This window comes from Pongo abelii, chromosome 2 (assembly GCF_028885655.2).
Source record: "Pongo abelii isolate AG06213 chromosome 2, NHGRI_mPonAbe1-v2.0_pri, whole genome shotgun sequence".
In the NCBI taxonomy this organism is placed as follows: Eukaryota; Metazoa; Chordata; class Mammalia; order Primates; family Hominidae; genus Pongo; species Pongo abelii.
The window spans coordinates 152,074,124-152,099,609 of NC_085928.1; the positions used below are offsets into that span (position 1 = coordinate 152,074,124).

Below are 25,486 nucleotides of genomic sequence, written 5' to 3' on the forward strand. Positions count from 1 at the left end.
TTGGGTAACTGTGGGCGGTAGAGATAACGTTGCCGCAGCGCCCGTCCACCTCTCCCCATCCACGCTCCCAGCCCCTGCAACTCCTCTTTCACCCTTAGCCTGAACCCAGGTTCTGGGCTTCCCTTTCCCTCCCCTGGGAGCCGCAGGCAAAACGTGGCAAGTGGATTCAGAGTTTGCGGGCCCGGGTGCCAGCCGAGCATGCGCAGTGGCGCGAGCGCAGCGGCTACGCGGGCGCGGAGAGGTAGCCGCAGAGTGGACCTGCGGGTACTTCGATCTCCAGTGGGAGCTGCGCTCTCAAAGGCAGGACAGCGGTGGCGGCAGGTACGCGGGGGTGGGGATAGGGCCCAAAAGGAAGGCTGGACAGAGATGGAAAGCGAAGCGTTACTCCTTTGGGGGCGCGCGGCGGCTCGGGGGCAGTCTCTCCGGGTCCCCTCGCTCGCGTCTCGTCTCCTGGCTGTGCAGTGTGGCGCCCGCCGTCCTCCGGGCGCGCTTCTAGAAGCCCAGTCCCGGCAGGCAGTGCCCGCAGGTGTTAAATCGCGTATTTACACTGCTTAAACAATAAGCCTGTTAACTGAATTGTGATTCCATGCAATGAAATAAGGTATTTCATTAAGTTTTCTGCTTTCAACTTTGGGTGGCTGCCGGCGAGGCTTTCCGAACCAGCCTGTTTTGTTTTAATTCTGAGACTGGTTTATTTGCCTTTGGCCTTTTGGTGCATAGGATCAATAGGGCTGTAGTGAAATCCCATCCGTGCTTTCTGTTTTTGGTACCTTTCCTGGAGCATAGGGACCTCTGGATGCGGCATAAAAATGTCAGTTTTCAGCGAATTTCACTGCCAAAAAACTTTCCGTGTTTCAGCTGCATTTTCAAGTGGAGACTTAAAAAAATTTAAGATTTCTCCCTAACTTCTCAATTATTACTGTATTTCGGTCTTCATTTGGTACTATTAAAAGGAAGCGGTCGTTTAGATGAGTAACAGAATTCTCACTTTTCCCCCTTTACTTACTGTGTCACATTTTATGGCTCATACCGTGATATTTTTCCCTCCAGCCACGGTGTTGGATACACTTGTATGAGGCTTCAGCTGTGCTGCATAAATTTCTTGAAGAACCTGTGAGCCAGAAGCAAAATTTCAGGACAGGGGGCACACACTGAACTTGAAGCAAGTACTTTTACACCCCCCACCACCTTTGTAATCAGCTCTCCTTTAAGTTGAATTATGTAATGAAATTCTATAGTAAAGTGTTAAATTTGTAATGTGGAGGCATATATATATATATATATATATATAGAGAGAGAGGTAGTAAGTTTAGGAAGAGGAAATTTTAAGTTCAGGAAGAGAAACCTATATGAAAAGGGAATACAGGTATCCTGCCCCCCTTCATTCCTCCCATGATAAATGTTTTAATGGCAGAAATAATATACAGTTGGTCTAGTTTTGGCTGTAGAGACCTTTGAGGTCAGCCAGTTCAGCTGCTTCAGTTTACAAATGAGAAAACTGAGACCAGCGAGGTTAGATGACTTGCTGTGGCCACCCAGGCCCCTCATTGGCAAAGCTAGGTTTTCTCATTTTCTGGGGTCTTTTTACCACTCCTGCTGATACTCTTCTTTGCCTCCATTATTAAACTTCCTTTTTCTCTTCTACTTATACCATGAAGTCTGGCTTAAGCAGAAAATTAGTTGTTTCTCTTACTAAGCTTGCTAGTACCTCATAAACTCTTTTCAAAAAGTGCCCTTTCACTGAAGCCCCACCTAACAATTTGCTGGTCCTGAAACCGCCCTCCTTCCTTCCCTCAGTCACTTGGGCCCTTTGCCCAAAATGCCTGTTTGCCTCCCTCCTTCCGTATTGAAGTCCTGCTCATGCTGCAAGGTGTAGCTCAGGTGTGACCTCTTTTTGGAAGCCTTCCTTGATTGCCTTAGCATGAAGTAGCTCTCCCTCTTCTGAACCCTATAGCACTTACTACTGTTGTTTGTGCTGTTAGTATCCCCATTGTATATAGTATCCTGAGTATTTTAGCACCTCCCAACTTCCCGACCAGGAAGTTGACAGGTTGTGTAAGCTCTTGGAGGTTAAAGCCTATGACTTAAACATCCCACCCAGCACTAAGCACAAAGTATATTCTTAGCCCCTGTTTGTGGGAGGGAGTGGGGGAAGGAAGTGCAGTATGGATAGTTTTGTAAAGGGATTTCATGTGTGTTCTATAATATGGGGAAGGCCGTGTTAGAGCTGTATCAAGACAGCAGCCAAGTCCATTTCTGATTCCTCATATTTTGATAACAGATCACAGATTAGTTAGGGGGATTACGGGAGACAGGTGTAAAAGCATAACAGGGGTCAGTTGGTCCAGGCCCTCGATTAAGCCTGTGACTCAAAGTGGACAAAAGAGGGCACAGAATTAAGAAATGTAAAGGAAGAAGCATGTGGTGAAAGACTAGATGCAGAGAAGGAAAGACATGTTGAAAATGAATTTCAGGGTTGGGGTGTTAGTAATGGGTTTATAATGTTCTTTTTATCTTAAAAGTACCTCCACTTGGCTGGGTGCGGTGGCTAACACCCGTAATCCCAGCACTTGGGGAGGCTGAGGTGGGTGGATCACAAGGGCAGGAGATTGAGACCATCCTGGCTAACACGGTGAAACCCCATCTCTACTAAAAATACAAAAAATTAGCCGGGTGGGCATGGGGTGGTGGGCACCTGTAGTCCCAGCTACTTGGGAGGCTGAGGCAGGAGAATGGCATGAACCCGGGAGGCGGAGCTTGCAGTGAGTCAAGATCATGCCACTGCACTCCAGCCTGGGCGACAGTGCAAGACTGCATCTGAAAAAAAAAAAGTACCTTGAATTGTGACATTGTCTCTGTTTCTTATAGTTAGTGACGTAATTGTCTTATTTCCCGTTCTAGATGATAAGCTCTCTGAAGGATGATCTTTAAACCCTCACAATACCTGGCACATTGCTTTGCAATATCAGACACTCAATAGTTATTACATGAATGAATAAATAAATAAATAAAAAGTGCATTTTGCCATGGGGAGGGTGGGCATTTAGGATCTTAGAGCTATATGGTAGTGCTTTATCCAGACTATCCCCTAATTGTATAGAGGAGGGACTCAGATATTCTTAACTAAGCTAGTTAGTGGGATAGCCAGAAGCTGTGTTCAAATTTCCTCATTACTAGACCCAAGCTCTTTTCATTAACTATTACTTTTTGAGGTTGTTGGCACCAAGATTATTTTTATTTATTTATTTATTTTTTGAGACAGGGTCCCACTCTGTCGCCCAGGCTGGAGTGCAGTGGCACGATCACTGCTCACTGCAGCCTTGACCTCCCTGGGCTCAAGTGATCCTTCGCACCTCAGCCTCCCAAGTAGCTGTGACAACAGGCACGTGCCACCATGCATGGCTAATTTTGTATTTTTTGTGTTTAGAGATGGGGGTCTCATTATTTTGCCCAGGTTGGGTCTTGAATCCATTGGCCTGCCTCAACCTCCCAAAGTGCTAGGATTACAGGCCTGAGCCACCATGCTCAGCCTCCCAAGATTAATTTGAGTTGGTAGCAAGACACTCCAGTTCAAGATGTTCTGTGGACTGAAAGCCCTCAGAAACCAATCTAAAGGGGAAATTTGGTGGTCGATGAGAGAATGTGTGTGTCATCGGAAGAGGTAAAACACAAGGCTGCTGGCCAGTTCAAGGTTGAGTGTACACAGTAAGGAGGGAGTGGGGCTGGGGTCCTAGGAATCTTCACACTGGGGAGTTGAAGTCTGGAAAGGTCATGGTAGCTTAGCTTGTCAGAGGCAGACACAAATGGGTTGGCCCAAAGTCCTTGGGACTGAGAGTCTATTTCCTAGAAATATTCTACACTACCAGGAGGTGGTGAGCAATGGCTTTGGAGAGGGTAGGCCAGGTGCAGTGAGGGTAGGCCAGGAGGGTGGCACCAAAGGGTGGTGTTTATGACCCAAGAACATGGGGGTGAGGCAAGGCTGAGAGAGAGACAATTGTGATCAGATTCTACCTGGAAAAACAAGACAGAAAGCAGTGCTGCTGAATCCAAAATTCCAGTTCAAGAGGTGGTTTGGAATATTTGTTTACTTGGAATAGATGTTGCATTTTGCAAATCATAGCCATTTTGCAAATCAAAACACAGCCTTTCCATTGAGCTGCACACAGCGATGAGGGAGCTGTTGGATGCCACATCCTTGCCATTGACTTGCACACCGTGGTTGACCACCATCTTCATATTTCCACAGGCAATGATGGTCCATTAAAAATGTCAAGGAGAGAGAGAGCAGTTGAGAGGAGAGACAGAACAAATGAGCTTGAGAAATGGCCAGCAGGGGGGAAGGGAAGGGTTGGCCTGGTTTTACATATTTTTTATATATATATATGTTTTTCATGATGATGTTAGTGAAAATTGATTAGGCAGATGCAAAATCAGGCAGTATGTTGAAGTTAATGTCTCATACACTTAAATGTCCAAATATTAAATCCTAGCATTTACCATGGCCCTTTGTAAAATGACAAATATCTTTCTTAAAATAATAGTAGTAATATTAGTAACTAGTATTACAGAATATATTCCATGAACCAGGCACTATACTAAATACTTTACAAGTAATATATCATTTCATCTTTATAGACCATCCTGTAAGATAGATGCAACAATTACTCATGTATTTTTAATTTTTATTTTTTAAAAACGGTTTCAGTCTGTCACCCAATCTGGAGTGGAATGGCAGGATCATAACTCACTGTAACCTTGAACTCCTGGGCTCAAGCAGTCCTCCTGCCTCAGCCTCCCAGGTGTGGACCAATGTGCCCGGCTTATTAAAAATTTTTTTTGTAGTGATGAGGTCTTGCTATGTTGTCTAGGCTGATCTCAAACTTTTAGCCTCAAGCAGTCCTCCCACCTCAGCTTCCCAAAGCCCTGAGATTACAGGCATGAGCCACTGCACCTGGCCCACCCTCATTTTCTAAATGAGAAAATTGAGGCTTAGAGATAGGTAAAAGCATTTATCTGAGGTCACACAGTTTACAAGTGGCTGAGCTGAGATTTGACCCCAGGCCTATCTGACTTTATACACTGAGCGCTCAAATAACTTAATCAAATGTCTTAACAAAAATGCAAATCTCTTTCTGAGGTAACTCTAACAGATGCTTAGAATAGCCACAGGTTTCAGCTGGTGGAACCACCAACATTCTTTGAGCCATATTTAAAAACACCAAAACAACAGTGATAAATCGTTCTGGTTTTTTTTTTTTTTTTTCCATTCCACTTAGTCTTTATCTCCTTTTCTCTTGAAGCATTCCTAGAGAAAGGGACAGCAGCTTTTTCTCTGGGTACACCATTAAAGCCACTTCTGATCTGCTCCCACCTTCTTTTGGGGTGGAGCTGTGGTTGGGGAGTGAGTTGGTGGTCATCCAGGGGATGTCTGTGGAGTTGGCAATGGGAAACTGGGAAGCTCACCTTGTGTAGGAGCCTAAGAACTCTGGAGTGACCAGGTATAAGGATTTCTTTCCCTGGGGTGTCAGGATCCACTGCTGGAAGCTCCTGGAATATCTATGGATCATGACTCTAATCTCAGGCCTTTGAACTATGGCCATAAACCCCCAGGAAGAATCCAGGTGTGAACACATTCTCCCCCAATTTTTAAGATCGGGGAGTTGTGAAGTCCCTGTGGACTAATTGGAGGTGGGTGTGGATACCTCAGGAAAGGCCCCAGGTCAAAGACAAATAATTTAAAGGCCCCCCACCCCCACCCCGTAGGCCCCAGCTTTGACCTGTGAGAAAGTGTGCTCCACTCCTTCCTCTTGATGAACCTAATTAACGTAGAGAACTTACTCTCCTGGGAGTCTCAAAATGGAACCCAGCTGAGAGTGTGCTTTCCTCCCTTGCTGCCTGAGCTCTCTTTCCATTTCCTGGTTCTGCTTTACCTTCCCCTGAGTGGTTCTTGTTCCCAGGGCCTCTTCTCTGGATATGAAAGGCAGGGCCGCAGCTTCTGGCTTCGCCGGGCTAATTTTTGTATTTTTAGTAGAGTCGGGGTTTCACCATGTTGGCCAGGCTGGTCGCCAACTCCTGATCTCAAGTGACTCGCGCGCCTTGGCCTCCCAAAATGTTGAGGCTGAGGCCACCTCTGGCCCTCATTACTTCTCTCAACATTCAAAAGCTTGTCACTTCATCCAGTTCCGAATTAACATTTTACTCTGGCTGATGATGAACGTCAGGGAGAAAGAGAAAGAGACATTTGTGCTGCATACGGGTTTATTGGTTATAAAATGGTTATACAATTTTGATTGCTGGAAACTTTGCTGACATGTAAGGTCACATGAGATGTAAGGCTGTTCAACTTTGATCATCTGATTTCTTTTCAGCACTGTGTCTGAAAGTGCCTATGTGCCGTTTTTGGTGAGACATATGTAGCATGGCTTCTGTAAAGGCACATAGCTTTTTATTATAGTAATATTGTGGGCACAGAAAGGATGAGGAGTTAGATGATTGGGAGAGTTTTTTTCTTACTTAAAACACTTGTTTCATCAGAAAATATTTCCTAGCAGAGTTAGACATAGCTTTGTTCATAAAGTCCAGTGGCGAAGGGACTTCAGACTTTACGATAAACTAAATTTTATGATTGATTTTTGTGAGCAATTCACAGCTATAAAACTACGAGACTGGCTGGGCATGGTGGCTCACGCCTATAATCCCAGCACTTTGGGAGGCTGAGGCAGGTGGATCGCTTGAGCTCGAGAGTTCAACACCAGCCTGGGCAACATGGCAAAACGTCGTCTCTACAAAAAAATTATCTGGGCATGGTGGCGCGTGCCTGTAGTCCTAGTTACTTAGGCTGAGGTGGGAGGATCATTTTGAGCCCAGGAGGTTGAGGCTGCAGTGACCTGAGATTGTGCCACTGCACTTTAGCCTGGGTGACAAAGTGAAACCCTGCCTTAAAAAAAAAAAAAAAAAAACCTACAAGAATATCTGGGTGATAACTCACTGCACACAGACATGCCTCCTTCAAAAGATCCAAGCTGACCACAAAAAAAAAAAAGAGAAACTGTCTTTTCTTGATAGTAAATTGGAGACATTAGTAAGGTAGAAGGTGTCTGAGGGGCTTCTTCATGATAAAAAGCAAAAGGTTTTGAGGTGTCATTGACCCAGAATATTAGCAGAAATCAGATTTACTCTATTATTGAGGAACACAATACATTAAATTGTTTATAGATCCAGTTTCAAGAAAGAAGATGTTTATATAAAAAAAAATGACAAAAGCTCCTTCAATTTTTTTGAGAACTAAGAAATAAGAGATTTTAGCAGTACTGCCAAAATAGAATTTGGATTTGAGTTTAAGACACTGGTAAATGTGTGTGGAAGGATTGGTCTTGTTAATTACACCTTGGACCAAGGGCTGCTTGGAATGAATAAAAGAGGGGGAAAGGTTTAGACAAGTAGAATCTCTAGGTTGATATCAAGTTAGTATTTATAACTTTTGTGAATAAACCAAAACCTCTCAAAGACTCCTGCTGTCTTTTCCTGGAGAGCACTCTGAATTCTTTCCTGGCGGTCTCCCTTTTCCTTCCCCTCTCCCCAGGTTTAAGATCATTGGGACATCCTTTTGGTCAAGGAAATGTTCTAAGAGTGACCTAGTTATTGGAATTTTAAGTGTTAATCAGGTCAGTGAGGTGCCAGCTGTGAAACACAACTCACAAAAACCCAATGATGTTTTTCATCAGAAGTTGTCATGGAAGTGAGTTGATTTTGGAAAAACAACAATAATAGCAATTTGCTTGATCCCTTTCTTATCCTCAAACAGCCAAATTAAATTCAAGATTATTGGCTGGGCGCAGTGGCTCACGCCTGTAATCCCAGCACTTTGGGAGGCCGAGGCGGGCGGATCACGAAGTCAGGAGATCGAGACCATCCTGGCTAACATGGTGAAACCCTGTCTCTACTAAAAAATACAAATAATTAGCCAGGCGTGGTGGCGGGTGCCTGTAGTCCCAGCTACTCAGGAGACTGAGGCAGGAGAATCGCGTGAACCCAGGAGGCAGAGCTTGCAGTGAGCCGAGATCGCGCCACTGCACCTCCAGCCTGGGTGGCAGAGCAAGACTCCGTCTCAAAAAAAAGAAAAAAAAAATTCAAGATTATTATCAGTGGAAAAAGGAAATCTGAAAATCTCTGAATGTTTAGTAGTCAATTAAAATGAGTCTTAGGGCAATTTAAAGTTTAGATACCTGAAACCAGTTGGCCTATGATCAGAACCATGGATGAGAAGTCAAAGTCTGTGATTCTGTTTCTGACCCCATGAGAAGGAAGGTCTTCTCTTCAGCTGTAGGTTTGATAATTAAACAAGATAGTGAATGTGAAAGTAACTAGTCAACTACAAGATAAAGAGGTAAGGCATTTATTGATGTTTAAAAAAGCTTTCTGATTTTGCTTCCTTTCACTGATAAGTGGCCAAGACTTAGAGAATGACTTGCCTGCTGGAGGTTGCCTGATTTGAAACTGGCAGAAATTAAACTCATAACTGTGTCTTATAATTTCAACATTTGAAAAAATGTCAGAGTTTATTTTTTTGAGACAGAGTCTTGCTCTGTTGCTCAGGCTGGAGTGCAGGGGCACAATCTGGGCTCACTGCAATCTTTCGCCTCCCGGGTTCAAGTGATTCTCCTGCTTCATCCTCCCCAGTAGCTGGGGTTACAAGCATGTGCCACCATGCCCAGCTAATTTTTGTATTTCTAGTAGAGACATGGTTTCTCCATGTTGGCCAGGCTAATCTCGAACTCCTGACCTCATGGGACTTCAGTCTAGCTCCAAATCTAGTGCTCTTCCAGTCAATTCATATTTTCTTCTGTTACTGACCATATAAAATAATTCCTCTATGAAATTTATGTGCAATTTTTATAAAAGTCTAAATGTATTTTATGGCTAACCCTCAACTATGGAGCATGTTAACAGTAAAATGAGTTCTTGACATAAGAGTTGATTAACGTGGAAAAATATCCATCTCTTTCATCTTGAACAAAGTAGTTTTGTTTTAAAACTTATATTTCCTGCTAATGTACATCTGGAATGTGTAGGACAAAAGATTAAAGTTTCTAAATATTTTACAAAGTTATATCCTCCCTATGTGATATATATTGTTTTGTGGGAGACTAAGCCTTAATTGAAGTATTTCTGCAAGGTTACTATAAGCATTTCTCATACCACTAGGACAATAAATAATGGGAGAACCCAAAACATTGTAATTTTCTAGTAATTCAGAGGAAATGACTGAATCCTGAAGCATTGTACAAAAGGGTACACAATGATACCCATTTTTGCATGTTAATGTATTATTAAATATCAGTGGGAATATTCTGCATGCTATTTCACATCTCAGGCACACTTAAGGAAGACCATGTGATGTGCATGTTGCTCATTTAATCTAGAAAGAATACCAAGATTCATTTAGAAATTCTTTATGCACAGTTTTTTTTTTTGAGTATGTTATGTCCTGAGGCATTAAGGGTATTACTAAAGCAAGCAGCAGGACTTCTCAGAGAAATTAAAGGTTTCATATCAACCACACATTGTCAAAATCTTCACTTTGAATAGGATTAAATGCTGTTTCATCAGTATTCTTGGCACACATGACATTGTTTTTAAAATAACAGTTTTATTACTCTTGGCTGTGACAGTTTCTCAGACTTTCCTTAATACCATACAGTTCTCCAATTTAAACTGTATAGTCAATTTTACAATATTTTCATTACCCTGTATTCATTAGCACTTTCCTCATTTTCTACTACCTCCTTCCCAGCTGCCTCTACCCTAGGCAAAGCCAAATCTACTTTCTGTCTATAGATTTGCCTATTCTTGAAATTTCAAATAAATGGAATCATATAATATGTGGCCTTTTGCATCTGGCTTATTTCACTTAGCACAATGATGTCAAGGTTCATTCATGTTGTAGCACATATCAAGACTTCTTTTCATGGGTGTGCATAATATGCCATTATGTGGACATATCACATTTTATGTATTCATCCTTCAGTTCATAGACATTGGGGTTGTTTCTTCTTTTGGGCTATTATGAATATTGTTGCTGTGAACTTTTGTGCACTGGTTTATTAGGGGCATTTATTTTCATTTCTCCTGGGCATATACCTAGAAGTAGAATTGCTGGGTCATATCACTTAGCATTTCGAGGAACTGCCAAACCGTTTTCTGGAGGAGCTGCACCATTTTACATTCCTACCAGCAATGAATGGAAGTTCCTGTTTCTCCACATCCTCACCAGCACTTTATTATCTGTATTTTAAATTATGGCCATTTTAATACATGTGAAGTAAGTATCACATTGTAGTGACTTAAAAAAAACTAATAGACTTTATCTTTTAGAACTGTTTCAAATTTACAAAGAAATGAAGCAGATGAAACAGTGTTCCCACACTGACATACTGTTACCCTATTATTAACAATTTTTTTTTTTTTTTTTTTTTTGAGACGGAGTCTTGCTTTGTCACCAGGCTGGAGTGCAGTGGTACAATCTCGGCTCACTGCAACCTCTGCCTCCTGGGTTCAAGCGATTCTCCTGCCTCAGCCTCCTGAGTGGCTGGTACTACAGGCATGTGCTACCACGCCCAGCTAATTTTTGTATTTTTAGTAGAGACAGGTTTCACCATGTTGGCTAGGATGATCTCGATCTCTGGACCTCATGATCCACCCGCCTCGGCCTCCCAGAGTGCTGGGATTACAGGCGTGAGCCACTGCTCTGGGCTGTATTATTAACATCTTACATTAATTAGTATGACATGTTTGTTATAATTAATGAACTGATCTTGTTATATTATTATTAGCTAAAGTCCTTAGGTTATTCGTATTTCCTTTGTTTTTAGCCAAAATCCCTTTTCTGTTCCAGGATCCCATCCAGGATACCACATGACATTTAGTTACTTTGTCTCCTTAGGCTCCCCTTGGCTGTGACAGTTTCTCAGACTTTCCTTGTTTTTTGATGATCTTGAGAGTTTTGAGGAATAGCAATCAGGTACATTGTAGAATGCCTCTATGTTGGAATTTGTCTGAATTTTTTTTTTTAACATTAGCCTGTGATGACATTGATTTTTAGTATTCAGGGCAACTTGATCAGAATTGGAAATCAGCAGAATGTAGTTGGTGGGAAATTATTTTCATTTATTTTTATTTTTAAAATTTATCCTATTTTATTTATTTTTAGAGACAGGGTCTGCCATGTTGCCCATGCTGGTCTCAAACTCCTGGGCTCAGGCAGTTCTCCCTCTTTGGCCTCCCAAACTGCTGGGATTATAGGCATGAGCCACCCACTATGCCTGGCTGGGAAACTCTTAGGAATTTTAAAAATTCAGTTGCCTCTGGAAGATGAGCAGACATTTAACTCAAGATATGTTTTCCTAACAAGAGCTTGATCACATTGGAAGATGATCAAATTAGGTAGTGTTTATCTTCATGACTGTTATGAGACAGCATCTAACCTAAAGGTAAAGCCAAAGATACATTTTTCACTGCTTTAAGAGAATGTTGTTTTGCTTGTAATAAAACATAAAGTTAATAGAAATTCAGATTAACTTTTAGAATTCCGTAGCACTATGGCAGCAAGCATCCAATGTATATTGAGTACTTCCACCTACGTCAATCCCAGTAATTCTCAAAATGCTTTGTGAAGGGAGTAGGAACTGAGACTCAAAGAGGCTGTGTCATTTGGACTGAGACTCACATAGCTTGTCAGTAGAAGAGCTGAGATTTGAACTCAGGGCTGTGGAAGCCTATACTCTGCTGCCTGCCAGACTCCAGAGTTTCCAGTGGTTTTAAATCATGAATGTATCAAAGGACACAGGCTTGATATTTTTACTGCCAGCCAAAGGAGATAGTATCTCTCTGTGTTTAAGGCCCCACTGAAATTGGTTGGTCCGATTAACAGCATACCTGTTGACTGCTAACAAAGGGAAACTAAGCCAGCTTTGCCTAGGGCACTAATTCCTGCCACATGTCTTCTGAAAATGAAGCCCAAGGGTCATAAAGCAGGCAACGAGCTATGTGGGAGAACAACATTAGCTGAGTATGTTTGCCAGCGGTTACATTGATCAATGTATGTCTTAGTTACCTCTCAAGTTTTTTCAATAAGTGAGTGTCAGAGAGGATTTGATTTTAAATATTTATCTTTAAATTGGAGTAGATGTGGTAATACTGTGTGAATGCACTTGAAATAATAAAGTTGCATAGATAGTTGTCTGAGGAAGGTTTGGAAAATTTCCCTGTTTATTCAGCTAATTTTTGTAAACTGCCCAAGATGATTGATCACAGATTAATACAAAGTTTCTTTCTATACTACCAGAATATCAGACTTTATGTATTAGTCAGGATAAAGTAGTCTGTGCTGCAGTAACAAATTAACTGTGACATCTCCATTACTGTCTTGCTCATGTAAATGTCAGTGTTTATTGGCTGTTCCCCAGGGCAGCTCCCTATATGCAATGACTCAGAAATCCAGGCTGCTGTGATTTTTGTGACTTTACTTTCTTAACATGGGGCTTTCAAGTGGTCCCACCAGAGGAAGGGGAACTGGATGATCACGTACCAGCTCTGAAATGCTTTGGCCTAGAGTGACAAACATCACTTTGACTCACAGCCTATTGGCTAGAACTAAGCTCATCACCATGCTTAATAGCAAGGGCCTAGAAATAAGAGGGAGCACATGGGTATTCAGTGAACAATAAATGTCTTTTGCATCCCTGGTTTTAGAGCAACAGAAGTAGTTAAATTGTTTGCCAAAGTCTCTTCAGTAGAGATAGAAAAGTGGACTGAATATTTAGTGATAATTACTTGATAAAAAATTATAAGTGAATTTTACCATAAACTGTTAACATTTGCAATAATTTATGTATGGTTGATTTAGCAACCTGATTTCCATTTGTGGGTATGATTATACCTTCTAAGGGTATAACAATAAAGTTAGCTTCTTTTACGTTATGATACTTCAGCTGATGGTGCTGATGATCAAAGTTTGTATGTATGTATGTGTTTATTTTGAGATGGAATCTTGCTCTTTCGCCCAGACTGGAGTGCAGTGGTGCCATCTTGTCTCACTGCAGTCTCCGCCTCCCTGGTTCAAACGATTCTCCTGCCTCAGCCTCCTGAGTAGCTGGGATTACAGGCACAGGCCACCATACCCAGCTAATTTTTGTATTTTTAGTAGAGCTGGGGTTTCACCATGTTGGCCAAGCTGATCTCGAATTCCTGACCTCAGTTGATCCATCCGCCTCGGCCTCCCACAAAGCTTGTATTTATTAGGTATCTCCTGCGTGCCAGGTACTCTAAGTATTTTATATGAATTACGTTAATTTAGATTGGGCACTGCAGTTTCATCTCGATAGTAAATATTCTCCAGTTCCATCAACTTGCCTTGTTTGAATGGTGCCTAGATTAGACCCATCACCGTGCAGATAGCTCCCCTCTAGAAACCAGATTGTCACTAAATTACCTTAAAAATAATGCTCCGTAGGTTGAATGTGACACTCTGGATATTGTCTAACTAGCACAGAGTACAGCAAGATCTAACATTTACTGTGATTCGGATCATACTTAAATATAGCAGCTTAAGACTTTGTAAACCTTTTAAGCAGCCATATCTAAAAATAAGGTTAAGGTGAACTAAGCCCATAGGATGTTTTTTCAATATAATTTTTTCCCAAATGAATTCTCCTGTGTTTTTGTGATTCTAATATTGTCTTAAAATGGTTATATTTGATGAACGCAGAATTCTCTTGTTAGTTTGTCCTTTTGATGTCCCCTTTCCCTACTCTCCTCAGTGTGGCCTCAAATTCCACCATTAGAATGATAGGATGACAAAGACTCTCGCTGGGCCACACAGACTGGGGCAGTCCTTTCTTACTCAGTTTTCAAGAAGGCTCTTGGTTGTTTGAGCACAACTATCTTTACCACATATGAGGAGCCCCATCTCAGGCTTTTCATGTTGATTCCACATTCATTCATCAAAAAGCTGAACACAATTTTGGGCCCAGGCACTGAGCTAGGCCTCATCTGTCTCTACCATTGTAGAGCTAAGTCTAGACCAGAAGTTGGCAAACTTTTTCTGTAAGGGGCCAAGTAATAAATATTTTAGGCTTTGTGTTTCATGTGGTCTCTGTCTCTGCTACCTAACTCTGCCCTTGTAGCATGAAGGCTGCTATAGACAATATGTTCATGAATAAGCATAGCTGTCTTCCAATAAACTTTATTTGTGGCCACTGAAATGTTAATTTCTTGTAATTTTCCCTTGTCACAAACTATTATTCTTTTGATTTTTCTCTTAGCTGTTTAAGAATGTAAAAACTATTTTTAGTTCACAGGTTATATAGCAAGCAGGCAGTGGACCAGTTTTGGTCTTCAGGCTGAGTTTGTCAACCCCCTGGTCTAGAATGAGTTCTGTGTTATTTTATTCTCACAAATACATACTGAACTGCCTTAATAATTACTTAAATTGGTCAAGCATGGTGGCTCATGTCTGTAATTCCAACACTTTGAGAGCCCGAGGTGGGAGGATCATTTGAGGCCAAGAATTCAAGACCAGCCTGGGCAACATAGTGAGATCTTGTCTCTACAAAAAATTTAAAAATTAGCCAGATATTGTGGCATATGCCTGTAGTCTTAGCTACTCGGGAGGCTGAGGCAGGAAGGCCACTTGAGCCCAGGAGTTTGAGGCTGCAGTTAGCCATGATTGTACCACTGTACTGCAACCTTGGCAACAGAGCAAGACCTTGTCTCCCCAAAATTTTTAAAAAACAGTATGTATATAGTATTATATATAGTATGTATGTACTATTATATAGTGTGTACAAAATATATACATAAGTGCACACACTTATTGCTTTTGGGGACCATTGATTTTATGATAATCATGAATCACCAATATTGAAAATAATACCTAATATCTATTGGGCATTTACTATTACATATATTAGGCCTTTTTCTAAGCCTTTTGCTATTTGTTTTAATTAAGCCTCCCTGAAACTGTATGAAGTTGGTATTACTATCTTCTTAACTTTTTAGCTATGAAACCAAGACTCAGAACGGTTAAATGACTTGTTTAAGGTGACATAGTTAGTAAGAAGCAGACATTCTCAAGAATTCTAACTCTAAAGCCGGCGCTCTCAATGACATATTATGCCTCTCTAGGTACTGAAATATATGTGCAAAAGTCATTAGGCCATTTTTTTATTACGATGTAAGAAAATAGAAGTAAAGATTAAAAAATTATTTTTCCTAAGAAACAAGTACATCATTGAAAGAGGAATTTAGCAAATAAGTGCTTTAATAGTTCTCACTGGTTTAACTTTAACTTGTTTCTGTCCATGAGAAAAGATAATCAACTCCAACTCTAACTCAGGATAAACAGCATGCTGGGACCTTTCCATTTTCTGAACTTAATTAACACTGATAATCGGGGCAGGGCTGGATTTACAGTGTAATGATGTATTGTGTCCAGTGCCAAAATTGTAATACAGATACGTTGTATTTTTATATAAGATTTAGAGAATGCTCTGTTGTATGTGATAAGTGATGTGAAAGTGCTTTGTTACCTGCAAATCATATTCCAAAGGGATCGTTGTTCATCATCCCGGTGGCTCATTCCACTGTAGATATAGCCTTAGTTCTACCTTCATTGTTGCTTTAGTTGGATCAGTAGAAAAGGTTAGATCTCAAGTAAACACAACTGAAAGATTCCTAGTGGACTATTTAAAATTTCCCTTCACCAGCCAGTTGTGGTGGTGTGCACCTATAATCCTAGCTACTCAAGAGGCTGAGGTGGGAGGATCAGTTGGAGCCCAGGAGCTGGAGTCTAGTCTGGTCAATACAGCAAGACCCTGTCTCAAAAAAAGAAAAAAAAATCCCTTATTTAATTTTAAGCGTGTTTTATATTTAATTTTTATTTTTTTTGAGACAGAGTCTCAGTCTGTCACCCAGGCTGGAGTGTGGTGGCATGATCTTGGCTCACTCCAACCTCTGCCTCCTGGGTGTTCTCCTGCCTCAGCCTCCTGAGTAGCAGGGATTACAGGCATGTACCACCACACCTAACTAATTTTTGTATTTTTAGTAGAGATGGGGTTTCACCCATGTTGGCCAGGCTGGTCTCGAACTCCCGACCTCAGGTGATCTGCCCTCCTCGGCCTCCCAAACTGCTGGGATTACAGGCGTGAGCCACCGTGCCCGGCCAATTTTCAGTCTGTTTTATGTTGAACCAGGAGAAAAGGACTGAAGAATCTATTCTCATCCTGGGAAGTCTGAGAAGAAAGAGAAGTAGGATCAGATACAGTTTATTTTCCCATTTAAGTTCTGGTCTTAGGGCTGGGCGCCGTGGTTCACGCCTGTAATCTCAGCACTTTAGGATGCCAAGGAGGACAGATCACTTGAGGCCAGGAGTTGAAGACCAGCCTGGCCAATATGGTGGAACCCCGCCTCTACCAAAAAAATACAAAAATTAGCCAGCTGTGGTGGCTCAAGCCTGTAACCCCAGCTACTCGGGAGGCTGAGGCAGGAAAACTTGAACCTGGGAGGCAGAGGTTGCAGTGAACTGAGATCATGCCATTGTACTCCAGCCTGGGTGACAGAGCAAGACTCTGTCTCAAAAGAAAAAAAAAAGTTTTCAACTTAAGAAAAGAAAAAAGCTAAGTTCTGGTCTTAGAAGGAAAGAGGTATGAAGGAAAAGGAAGGATTTTGAAAAGAAAATATTATTTACCTTGATGCTGACTCACTAATCTAATCTTGTGGGCAAAGACCAAGAATTCAAAAGATACCCACACTTGTGCCACCCTGGGGTGTGTCTCTTGCTGTAACACTGAGGTCATAGGATGGCATAGTAGTATCTTCAACCAGCTCATTGTGCATGCAAATAACAGATGATTCAAGACAAGAAAAGATCTTTGTACACTTTTATTTTAGTGCACTTTGTACACTTTGATGTTTCCTGTTACTAAAAATTCTCCTCTAAGCTACTCTGTAGTAGAGCTTATTGCTAAATGAAGAGGACTACCAGGTGACAGGGTCTTTCCAAAAACAACATACTTTTATTTGCTTTATGTATAATTAAAAATTAGGTGCACCATAAAATTCTATATTTGGTACCTTCTGATTATGGAATTTCTGTCCTGTAACAATACAGGATATGGCTACTTTTTCTTTCATTAGTCCAGATCTTTTAAGGAACCAGAAATGTTTAAAAGAGGATTGCCTTTTTATTTTGAGTCCCTTTACCATCTCTCTCCTCATCCTCTGTGAGTCAGGCCACTTTGGGATTTGCCATTTGTTCATGATCTGTACAATTACAGCTTCATGACTGAAAATGGAAGCAACCACCAGCTGAGGAGGAAAAAGAATACATATGTTCTTTGTCTCAACAGCACCATACCATATAATTTCAGCTCAGGGATAGCTCAGGAAATTAGCAGTGGCAGGCAGTAGAGCTTACACTTAACTACCAAGGGTAGAAGGGTGTGTAGAAGGGGGTGGTCATTCAGGTATGCTCTGTGGAAGAAGGCAGTTAAAGAATGAGGATGGCAGGGAATCACAAGGCCTGTGCCAGACTTCAAGGTTCACATGTTATCTAGAGGGTACAGCAACCCTGGCTTAGCCCAGTGTTACCATATAAGAATGTGGGTGCAATATTGCTAGATATTCTGATTTTAAATGAAAAAACAGAAATCTGAATTTTATGCTAATCTCCTAATTTTTATATATTTGCTCCAAAATTAAAAAAAAAAAAATCCAACACTCAATGAGCCACAGAGGACATGTGTCCAGGCAGTGTTTGGCCCATGGGTGCCATTTTGTCCCTTTGGCAGCCAGGAGAGCCTCTTAGTTTGGTGAAAGAGGAGTTACAAGAGCCTGTGATGGGTGCCCTAGGAGTATGGCGGCTATAGAGTGTGAGACCTGGCCTGGGCTCCACCTGCTGCTTTCTTTTTCTGTTTTGTGGAGGAGGGTGTGTTTTAATTTTGCTTAAGGAAAATCTTTCACTCTCTAGATTTCCTTCCTGGAGAAAGAGGGGCTGGAAGTGTTGAATGCTGTTGGGGACTTCAAGAACTGGGTGGGGCTGGGCAGTGGTGAGGCAAGCCTGGCTATACTATGGGTCTCAAGGCAGGGTGTCATTAGAAAATTGAGACAGAGAAGCATCCATCTGCAGGATCTGGGTAGGGTGGGCAGAACACAGAACAGAAACAGAGCTTCCAGACCCAAGGATGGAAAAGGAGGGTAGAGTGGGGGTAGTTAAGAGGTGCCCAAGGCACTGAAGAATAGCCCCAGGTCTTGGCTTAGTTGTGGGTGGAAAGGAAGCTATTGAGGCAGCCAACATGGTCTGGACAATTGTTGATGATTGACCCAGAGAAGTGATGTAGTCTGAATTTCTTGAAGACCGTATGTCTTCTCTCCATTTACATTACTTTGGTGGTAAAAGCATGTTCCACAGGAGCAAGAACATTATTCAGTGTATACAGATGATATCATCTGGCTTCAGCATTATGGCTGAGACAAGGCAGGGTCACTGTGCTTCCAGAGTGAGGTCACAGACTTTGGAATTCCTAGTTATATTCCCGATCATTCCACAATCATGATCATGATGGATGCTCTTGAGGGGCCTGATAATTCAGACTCTTCTTCCTTTTATTTTTTGAACCAACTGAGAAATAGATACAGGTCTCTCAAATGGAGTTTGAAATGTCAACTTTATTCTTGGTGGAGGTGGACCAGGATTGCAGCCTAGGCCCGTGTCCAAATGGCCTTCCTAATATCCTTCTTCCCAGAAGCTTAACGTCTACTCACCACATCCCAGGGAAACCTAGTGAACAATTGCCTCTGGGTCTGTTACCATGTGGAGGAAGAGGAGAGCTTGTGTCCTGAGGGCAAGCAGATGCTGAAGAGGGAAGGGGCAAACCATGTAAGGACAGTGATGTTTAGCACTTTACCCCACCCTACTCCGTAAAAACCACTTTAGCTCCATTGAGCATAGCAGTGGTTTTTCAAAAGTGTGGTCCCCAGACAAGCAGCATTAGCATTACCTTGAAGTTTACTAGACATGCAGACTTTTCATCTCCATTCCAGACAAACTGAATCAAACATTCTGGAGGATAGACCCAGGAGTCTATGTTTTAACAAGCCCTTTTGGTGATTCTATTGCATTTAAAGTCTGAGAACTATTGCAGTAGAGGAATGAGGTTCAGTGGGCCCAAGACACTTACTGTCTCTCCAGTGAGGTAAATCAGTTCCCATTTTATGGAGGAGAGTGAGAAAGAAGTGCAAAGAGGCCAAAGGTGCTGCTTTGACAATAGGTCCTCATGGAAACATAAAGATAAGGGTTTCCCCCAACAGATAATCCTGCCCTGTAGTCTGGAAGATGATAGTTTGAGAAAAAATGCAAGAGCAAACATGAAGACTTTCTTCAGATGCTCCTTTTCTCATTTGTTAATGTTTTCTACCTTTTCTATAAAGGATAAGGTAGAGAAAAAAGAATGATGGAAGAAAGCACACTAGCAGGAAGAGAAAGAACACTAAATGATATAGAAAATAATAGGTATTGTATTTCTTCCTTTACAATTAATCACTTATTTTTCTATATTATTGATTAAATTTTTAGTCTCTGATTTGTTTTTCTAGTTGTGACCCCAACAATAGGCCATTTGACTGTGATCATGTCAGCATGGACTGCAGTGCTATTTGCTTTTTGTATCTATTCATTTTCATGTTGAATTGTGTGTATTGTTTAGTGACACAGTTATTATTATTATTATTGATGGAGTCTCATTCGGCCACCCAGGCTGAAGTACAGTGTCACGATCTCAGCTCACTGCAACCACTGTCTCCCGGGTTCTAGCGATTCTCCTGTCTCAGCCTCCCGAGTAGCTGGGATTACAGGCACCCGCCATCATGCCTGGACAATTTTTATATTTTAGTAGAGATGGGGTTTCACCATGTTGGCCAGGCTGTTCTTGAACTCCTGACCTCAGGTGATCCGTCAGCCCAGGCCTCCCAAGGTGCTAGGATTACAGGTGTGAGTCACTGCACCCGGCCAGTGACACAATTATTTGTGTCCTTCATATTCACCTGGAGTTCAGATTATTCAAATTGCTTTGTAACCTTGAGTAGGTCATTTAATTGCAGTTTCAGCAGTCTTCAAATCACAATGGACCATTGCCCAGTTAGCCACTAAAATAGCCAGTGATGGCGGGTGCTTGTCACAATAATCCACATAGTTGGCATTTCATATTTTAAGGTTGAAAAAGGGATACATTTCCAAAATGTTGTGATTAGGAAGATTTTTTTTTTCTTTTAGCCAACTTTTTTAGAGGTTTGGAATAAAATTATGCCCCCTTGGGTACATATAACCTTAACTAGACATGGATGCCAACCTCTTGTAAACACGCTCAAGTCCTTGCAGTCCAGAATGGAAGCTTGTTTCCATTAAATGTTTAGTCTTTCCAGATACTGTTACAGGAATGAGAAATGCTAAAGAATTCAAGCTGCCTCTGATTTCATCCGAAAATGGAATTATGGTGGTAGTGATCATCATAGTAACTGAATAGTTACCATGTTCCAAGAACTGTGCTTGATCTGTCGTAACCCTGTGGGCAGGTAGTCTTTCATTCCTTTTATACAGATGAGAAAACGGAGGCACAAAGAACTTAACTGACTTGCCAAAAGCACCCCATCTGTGCTTGAGAAACAGGAGCAAACTCAAATCCAAGTCTGCTCATATCAAAGCTATGTCCTTAATCATCTAGTCTGCTAGATGGGCTAACTCCTGACAAGATTTGCACTTGGGGCCTTGATCAGCGTAGCAGAGGTCTCAGGTAGTTGGTGGGAGAAATGGGGAGTGCTTCAGCAGTATTAATCATTTGTTCAAGGAAAAAATTCAGAAATCCTTATTTTAGATCTCATTCAGATTCCTAGGCCCCATCCTAAAACTTCTGAATGAGACTCTTTGGGTTGAGACCCAGGAATCTGCATTCAAAATAAGATCCACATGTTGATTTTATGACTAATGAAAAACTACTACACCTGGCCGGGCATAGTGGCTCAGTTGTATAATCCTAGCACTTTGGGAGGCTGAGGCAGGTGGATCACTTGAGGTCGGGAGTTTAAGACAAGCCTATTCAATATGGTGAAACCCCATCTCTATTAAAAATACAAAAATTAGCCAGGCTTGGTGGCATGCGTCTGTAATCCCAGCTACTCGGGAAGCTAAGGCAGGAGAATTGCTTGAACCCAGGAGGCAGACGTTGCAGTGAGCCGAGATCGCGCCACTGCACTCCAGCCTGGGTAACAGAGCGAGACTCTGTCTCAAAAAAGAAAAGACAACTACTGCACCTAATTGCTAGGCATCATTTCATGTCCATTTCAGTAATCTCTGGGGCCCAGTCTCTCAGGAAGGGTTAAGACAAAGGTATCCCTGCTCATCATTATTGGCAGAATCTTGAGTATTTTTATTTTTGTACTGTTTTTCTTTTTAAGCTCCTACACTAAATATTTGACTAACATCTAATATGTATATGTTATTGGAGGGAAAATTTATTTAAGGAGAACTGTAAAATCAACATTGATCTCTCCCCTCAAACAAATTCTGCCTACCCTCACCCTGCTGCATCTCCCAAATGCTAGCTGTTCTCTCGTAGACAATCCAAGGCTAAGGTGATAAGAACATCCCATTCTGAATAAAACTATCTGAGCCTGTATTAGCTTTCTATTGCTCCCATAACAAACTACCACAAGTTTAGCAACTTAAACAATACAAATTTATTATCTTACAGTTCTGCAGGTCAGAAGTTTGACCCAGGTCTCACCAGGCTAAAGTCAACACAGCAGGACTGCGTTCCTTTCTGGAGGCTCTAGGTGAGAATTGTTTTCATGGTTCATTTTGGTTGCTGGCAGAATTCGGTTTCTTTTGATGGTAGGCCTGAGATCTCCGTTTTCTTCTTGGACGTAAAGGGAAGGCCATCCCCAGCTTCTAGAGGCCACCTGCATTCCTTGGCTCATGGTTCCTTTCCTTTGTCTTCATAGCCAGCGACAGTCGATCAAGCCCCTCTCATACTTTGAATCTTTCCTCTTCCTCCTCCTGTTTCATCTCTCTGAGCCAGCAGAGAAAGGTTCTCTTTTTTTAAAGACTCATGTGATTAGATTGGGCCTGCCCAAATAATCTAAGACAATCTGCCTCATCTCAAGGCCCATACCCTTAATGAACATCTGCAAAATCCGTTTTGCCATTTAAGGTACCATATTCACAGGTTCTGGGGATTAGGATGCAGACATCTTTGGGGGACAGGGTATTATCCTGCCTGCCACAGATGCGTTGTCTGCCTTTGTTGACAAATAAGATAGCGGTGGTTATCACTACCAGCAGGGCTCCAAGCATTCATGTTGATGTACACGTGAGAAAATGTGACTTAACTGGATATCTTTCTAAACAGAAAACATTTCAGGGCCAGATTCCAAAACAAATAGTTTTGAAAAGGATGTTTCAGGGCTTTCGTGTAGTCAAGCAGAGCTGCCACAACATTTATCTCTGTGAGTAGGAAAGGAAGGCAATTCACGTTGAGCCTGCTTCTCTGGTAGTTTGGATTCAGAAAACAATTCTGATATGAAAGAGGCACACCCATTCAGCCAGAATATTTGCTTTTTGTGACTCATTGCCTGCCATATGCTCCCCTGCTTCCGCACCTTTGTTCATGCACTTCCAGCTGCTTGGTGTGCCCTTATGTCTACCAATTTATCTATGATACATATTTATGACAAGTTTTGACACCTACTTATTCTGGGAAACATTTTCCAAGATGCTAAAAGTATGGCATCTACTCATTTTTCCCAAAAACTGAAGTAAAATGCTAAAAAGAATCCATGTCATCTGCCAGATTTCCAAAGGCTGTTTTTGAGTTCTTCTCTATGATGTTTTCCTCCATAAATGCGTACAGCATTAAAGAAGCCCCTGCAGCATTTTGGAGATAGTAAGTACTTTGTAACTACTTAGTGATTTGAAGTACTAAATCTAAGTAATTGATTATATTATCTTTATACCAAAAGTCTGCAAGATGTGTGTATGTATTGTGTCCTTAGAATATTCTAAACAGAAGAACATTGCTAATAATGTCTCATATAAGCAAATAAAACTGGGATTGTTAGAGGTGAGGTTTCCAATTCATCTTTTTCTAAATATGTTAATTCATATTCTGTCAGATTACTTAGAGGTATAATGGGCAAGGGAGTGGACTTTTTTCTTCTGTCTTTTAATGTGATGTATATATGCAGAAAAACAAAAATTATGTGTATAGTTTGATGAATTTTCACAAATGGCTACTCCCACAATCAGCACCCTATTGAGAAACCAGAATTACTCCTGGCTCCCCAGAAACTCTCTGGTTGCTTTCCAGTTGCTGTCATTCTCAGGGGTCATCACTACCCTGATGCTTCAGAAGTTTGAGAAGTAGACTTTTTTTTTTTTTTTTTTTGAGGCAGAGTCTTACTCTGTCACCCAGGCTGAAGTGCAGTGGCACAATCTCAGCTCACTGCAATCTCCGCCTCCCAGGTTCAAGTGATTCTTCTGCCTCAGCCTTCCAGGTAGCTGGGATTACAGGTGCCTGCCACCATGCCTGGCTAATTTTTTTGTATTTGTAGTAGAGACGGGGTTTCACCATGTTGGCCAGGCTGGTCTCAAACTCCTGACCTCAGGTGATCCACCCACCTCAGCCTCCCAAAGTGTTGGGGTTACAGGCGTGAGCCACTGTACCAAGCCTGAGAAGTAGACTATTTTTAAGATGCAGAAAGATATTCTCACAGATGATATGACAATCTTAGAAACAAATCTCTAAGCAAATGTTTATGGGTTTATAGAGATTTTTTTTTTAAATGTGACTCTTGCCCTGAAGGTGCATTTAAACATGGAATAGTAAATTCTTTCCTAATGTTCTTGCTTTATCAAATAGTTTGAGTTACAGATACAACTTTGATTCGGTTTATTATTTTCCAGTATTTATTGAGTACTTGTGATGGTTCAAAATACTTACGCCTCAAATATTCATAGGCTGTTAAAACTGCACCATATAGGCCGTGTACAGTGGCTCATGCCTGTAATCGCAGCACTTTGGGAGGCCAAGGTGGGCAGATCACTTGAGGTCAGGAGTTCAAGACCAGCTGGCCAACATGGTGAAAGTCTGTCTCTACTAAAAATACAAAAACTAGCTGGATGCGGTGGCAGGTGCCTATAATCACAGCTACTAGAGAGGCTGAGGCAGAAGAATGCTTGAACTTGGGAGGGGCAGATGTTGCAGTGAGCCGAGATCGCACCCCTGCACTCCAGCCTGGGCGACAGAGTGAGACTCTGTCTCAAGAAAATAAAATAAAAGAACAAACAAGAACTGCACCATACACTTGGCCCTGATCAGTGACTTGGCACCATATCTTTTTCTACATAGTTGTTATTGAGATCAAATTTAAAAATTTTCCAGTATTTTTTTCCTGGAATTTTGGTTTAGGCTCATAGTAGATATTAAAGAAGAATATATTGTCAGCAAAAGTGACAGTCTCCATACTGTACATTTTAACTGTCTACTGTGACATTTCCCAACAAAGTGGAAATTGAAATTGCTTGTAACAGAATGGAATGGGTAAACTCTTAGAGCAATTGGATTCACAGCTATAGTGTCCCTCATTATACCACAGAGGGTAATGTCCCCATCTACCCTCTGTGTTCAGGGATGTTTGCTGAAGCATTATTTCTAAAAGTGAAACATAGGAAACCACCTTAGTTAGCAATATGAATGCTTAAATAAATCATGGTATAGTCATATATGGACTATTATGAAGCATGAAAGGCATACTTTCAAAAACTGAAAACTTTAAATAATATTAAGTAAAACGATATATAGCAAATACCAATTTTGTTTGGAAAATTGTATATTCATACACATGTGCATAGAAGAAAGATTGAAAATTTATAACATTTTGGCCTTGGTTATTTCTGAATGGTGTGCTTGAGAGCAATTTAGATTTTATTATTTTCCAAATATTTTTAATTCTGCATATTGCTTTTCAACAATCAGAAGATAACCACACAGGATCCATTTTTTAAAAGGACACATAGGGCAGATAATTGGTTTTTCCTGTGAAGTGAAGTCCTGGGGGAAATCAGACAGAGCAAATACATGTTTTAGTCAAGAGGTTAGCAGAACTCCATGCAACAGCAGCAGGACTACGGCCATCCATAAGTGGTCTCCTTGAAATAATGGAATTTTCAATGCAAAAAACATTAATGCCACCTCATCCAACTTTCTATGTAGGAATTCCCAAAGACAACAGCCTGTGCACCTCCAAAATTGACTCTGAGCTTTTGGACACACAGGTCCAGTGTTCCGGGTGTAGAACCTCACTGTTCCAGTCCGGATTGTCTCTGGACCACGTGGACAGAATATTTCCTTACATTCGTGCAGAATTTGTCTCCGGGTAT

At 41.4% G+C, this 25,486-nt stretch overlaps 1 protein-coding gene and 1 long non-coding RNA gene across 4 annotated transcripts in view; one reads left to right on the top strand and one right to left on the bottom strand.

Annotated features, from left to right (window-relative positions):
* LOC129058666 (uncharacterized) overlaps nt 1-25,486 on the bottom strand; it is a 139,172-nt gene that overhangs the window by 13,683 nt on the left and 100,003 nt on the right. Inside the window, exon 2 of the long non-coding RNA XR_008523941.2 lies at nt 1,007-1,111. This is a non-coding gene — a long non-coding RNA (uncharacterized LOC129058666). The remainder of the gene's footprint in view (nt 1-1,006; nt 1,112-25,486) is intronic.
* Nucleotides 205-25,486, top strand: part of PLS1 (plastin 1) — a 115,082-nt gene continuing 89,800 nt past the window's right edge. The window contains exons 1-2 of one of the 3 annotated variants that reach the window (XM_024244039.3): nt 205-321; nt 21,801-21,882. The gene's annotated coding sequence lies outside the window, so the exon portion shown is untranslated. 3 annotated transcript variants of the gene reach the window in all.